Source organism: Belonocnema kinseyi, chromosome 5 (genome assembly GCF_010883055.1).
Source record: "Belonocnema kinseyi isolate 2016_QV_RU_SX_M_011 chromosome 5, B_treatae_v1, whole genome shotgun sequence".
In the NCBI taxonomy this organism is placed as follows: domain Eukaryota; kingdom Metazoa; phylum Arthropoda; class Insecta; order Hymenoptera; family Cynipidae; genus Belonocnema; species Belonocnema kinseyi.
Genome location: NC_046661.1, coordinates 4606140 through 4610324, shown reverse-complemented (window position 1 = coordinate 4610324; position 4185 = coordinate 4606140). Strand labels below are relative to the sequence as shown.

At 36.6% G+C, this 4185-nt stretch overlaps 1 protein-coding gene across 1 annotated transcript in view; it reads right to left on the bottom strand.

The window, feature by feature from the left end:
* The window catches only part of LOC117172865 (neurobeachin-like), an 825867-nt gene that overhangs the window by 14271 nt on the left and 807411 nt on the right, over nt 1–4185 (bottom strand). The gene's annotated exons all lie outside the window — the stretch shown is intronic.

Genomic DNA, 4185 nt, shown 5'->3' with positions numbered 1-4185 from the left:
GAGCTCTTCTTAATATTTTGACACCAAAATCATGTCGATACACCTTACCGACTGCGAGTAAAGCCACCCACGCTTTAACTTGACAGACTGTATGTATAAACAAAAATAATCTTAACGGAATGCCCTAAGGAAATCCCAGAATATTCTGAGGATATCCCATTATTGTCTCGATTTAATATGTCAAGGATACCCCCAATATACAGAAATTCGACAGTTTGGAATATTCCTAGATATGCTGATATATTTACATGTCTATTCAATCGTATAAATTAAATAACTCATTATTTAACAATATTCGATATTTTCTCGTAGAGTCTTTTCTAAAATGACTTCCAGGTAGATTTCGTCATAGTTTTCCGCTGCGAAAAAATAATTTTTTTAAATTATACTGAGCTAGAATTCGGAAGACACCTAATATTTACAATGCATTATAAAAATATTGGATTTCATTTTCAAAATTCCATATATACCGCACAGGATATTGTGTGGATAACCTACACAGCAGATATTTCTATATCCTTGGAGTGTTATATTTTGAAATGTCTTTAGAAACATGCCTTTCATGAGTTGATTTCTTTATTGAGAATTGAAAATATAGCATTCAACAATACATATCGTATTGGATTATTATTTTTTATTATTAAATGTTCCTTAAACAGATAATATATATTGAGTGCTCATTAAACAATTAGTAACTTTCAAAATATTGATTATAATCAATATTTTGAAATAATATAAGTATAAAGCCATTTTCAATACCTGAAAAAAATGTTATTTTCTGTATTTTCAACATTGTTAGTCACATTTTAACATTACTTTAGGGATGCGCGATAAAAAGCCCAAAACGACAAATCACGCGCCCAATGAGAGTCGCGCTCCGTGAAAAAGGCCCGCGAATTAGAAAGCGACTCGCTTCATCGCGATGGATGTATGTATGAGCACGCTCTTACTCGCTCTCTGATTCGCGGGCCTTTTTCACGGACAGCGACTCTTATTAAGCGGGCGCTTTGTCGTTTGGGCTTTTTATCACGGATCCTATTTTAGCTCATAAATCATGTCAAATTATAGTTGATGTAATTTGAACTAGTGATCATAATAATGATTAAATAATAATGATTAAATAACAATTATATCTGCGTACTAAATTGCGCGCGTGGCTCGCAAGTTTAAGCGCGCCTTCTAGTTCTTGTCCTTCGCGCTCAATAATATATTAATCTTACGCTTTGCGTTTCATAATGTATATAATATAATATACGCACTTGGTTTGTCCGCAGATCTTTTAAAATTATAGATCAAAGCATCTAAATCTGACATTTGGCGATTAGAAATCCTCTTTGGTTAAAGCTGCTTCAGCTTTAACTAAGACATTCTCATCACGTATCTCGTACTTTGCACTCGATTTTTGTCGAAAATGCGAATTTTTCGGCATTATGTTCAAAACTATTATATCAAATGTATATTATATTTATTCTTGTACCTCGGTCTCTGGCTGCGTATTCAGATATTGGAAAATAAAATACAAATTTTATTCCCAATAGTGAATGAATTCGTAGAAAATTTCAGTTTTTGTTCATACAGAATTCTTTCTCAATTTATGTTATAATCGTAGTATGACCGCGGAAATTAATTTGGAAGGAATTGAAAAAGAATTCGAGGAAACACATCAAGAACTGTAGCAACATAAAGAAACTAAAATTTCTGGCAAGATTTAAACTTAATTCAAAAATATTTCAAGATATTTTAAAAGATTTTAGAGAAATCAATATATATTTTAAGAAATTTTATCGATTTTAAAGTATTTCGATGAATTTCCGAAGATTTCAAGAGATTTAACAGTCTTTAAAGAGAGAGTGGTACGATGGTCGTGGGGGCTAAACCGTAGGCTTTGGACCCACTCCTTCGGCTTGCGGTTTCGGTTCCCGCCTCTTACTCTGGAAGAGTCTCGGTGGCCCATGCGGTGAACACTAGCCTAGCAAGGGAGTTGTTCATCTCCGAAGAGTCGTGGGACCGGTACCTCTAGAGAAAAAGGTTTTCTCTAAGTACTTAAGGTTTTTGCTCTTGGTGGGTCGGAACCCACCTTAAACTGTAGGTCCCCCTTCCACCACCAAGTAAGTGTGTGGAGGGTGTGTAAAGGAATAGAGAAGGTGTAAGAAAAATGTAAACCCTTAGGGGACACATAAGAAGCTTCCATTCCAGTCTTTAAAGAATGCAAGAACATTATTCATATTTTAAAAACACAAACCCAAGACGACTTTCTCGGTTCCAGTTCTACCTCCCCCCTCTCCCAACCCTCCCTTATTAACTGAAGTTTTTGGTGGGACGGACGTTAGAACTACAATCTCCACCATATGACGATTTGATGCTTAACTTTGACATAATTTCGACTCAGAAAATAAACTTATTGCATAAAGGTGTTAATTGGGCGTATAATCTAAACAACGAATAATACAAACTAAAAAATAGCCTCGGAAAGGACTGGAACTTTTAATGACAAAAGCCATACACATGGAAAATCTAAAGGTCATGTTTCAGGCGACGAATGGAGACTGGGTGTTTGGAATGCTAGGGGAGTAAAAGATCTCAAGGTAAAAGAATTGCGTGAAACTATGGACGCGAAGAAACTAGATATTTTATGTGTGCCCGAAACAAAGAAAAAGGGATGCGAACCTAAAGACATAAAAAACGGCGTGTTGAAAGGCGGATTTGAAATATGGTCAAGAGTAGACTGTGAATCACATGGTAAACAAGGAGTAGGTCTGATTTTGAATGAAAGAGCAAAGCAGCATCTCGGAGACCATGGTTTCGTGTCTCCCTGACTCCTGTGGGCTAGAATGAAAGTAGGAATCAGAAGACTATTTATCATAGCATGCTACGCGCCGGTTGATAGTGATCCTACAGAAGTAAAAGACACCTTCTGGGACACTTTAAATGACACAATAAACATTTGCGAACATGGGGAAAGAATAATTCTACTAGGAGACATGAACGGTTGGGTGGACATCCAAAATCAGGATACAGAAAGAGTATTAGGTAATTTTGGGGATCCAAGAACAAACTAAAACGGAGATAAATTAGTTGGTATATGCTTAGAAAGGGGTCTGTTTATTAAAAATACTTGGTTTAGGTATAAAATTATCCACATGTACACCTGGTCTAAAAGAAATAACCGCAGTATAATTGACTTTGTTGTTGCAGATGAAAGACTAAGGGAGTTAGTCAAAGATACAAGAGTCATGAGGGGTCCTGAATGCAATACTGATCATTACCTCCAGATCTCAAAAATTAACTTAGGTCGGGGATGGAGAAAAAAGAGAACCAAGAAAGCAAAACAAACGCGAATCAAAATTGAGAACCTACAAAAACCGGATGTGCGAATAGATTTCCAAAATAAGATAATCGAAAGCATAGATAGGGCAACATGGGAGGACCGTATAAAAAACAAAGATATAGAGGGCGCCTGGACAATGTTACGGGATATCCTGGTTAGATGTACGATCGAAGTGTGTGGTACCGCAGTTGCAGGAAGAATGTCTGGTGATGTCTGGTGGAATGATGAAATTCAGGCTGCCCAAGAAGCAAAAAGAAAAGCGTACAAGAGAACTTTGAACATCGCAGGTCTTAGCAATGATGAAAGAAATAGACGTAGAAATGATTATAGACGCGAAAACAGGATACTTAAACGATTAGTTAAAGAAAGTAACGATACAATTAGAACAGAAGAAGAGATAAAAATACAAAACGACTTTGAAGGAAGCAGGAAACTACTTTATAAAAAAATGAAAGGAAACAAAAGTACAGAAATTGTCAACATGAGAAATAGTAAGGGGGAAATGGTATATGATGCAGACGGAATACTAGAGGCTTTCAGAGACTATTTTAGAACACAATTCGGAGACGAAGCTATAGGACACCACAACTGCGATGTTGAACACGACGCGATGGAAAACTCAATTGAAAAAGTCCGTGTCACTGAGGTTAGTGATATAATTAAGAACTTGAAAAACGGTAAGGCTGCCGGGGTAGACGGTATTAACGCTGAAATGCTTAACCACGGTGGCGCGTGCATACCACATAGACTGTGCAAATTGATAAATTTATGTTTCGAGATGGGAGACATCCCAGACGATTGGAAAGAAGCGATTATCGTACCAATATACAAGAGAAAGGGAGATAAAAGCGAGTGCA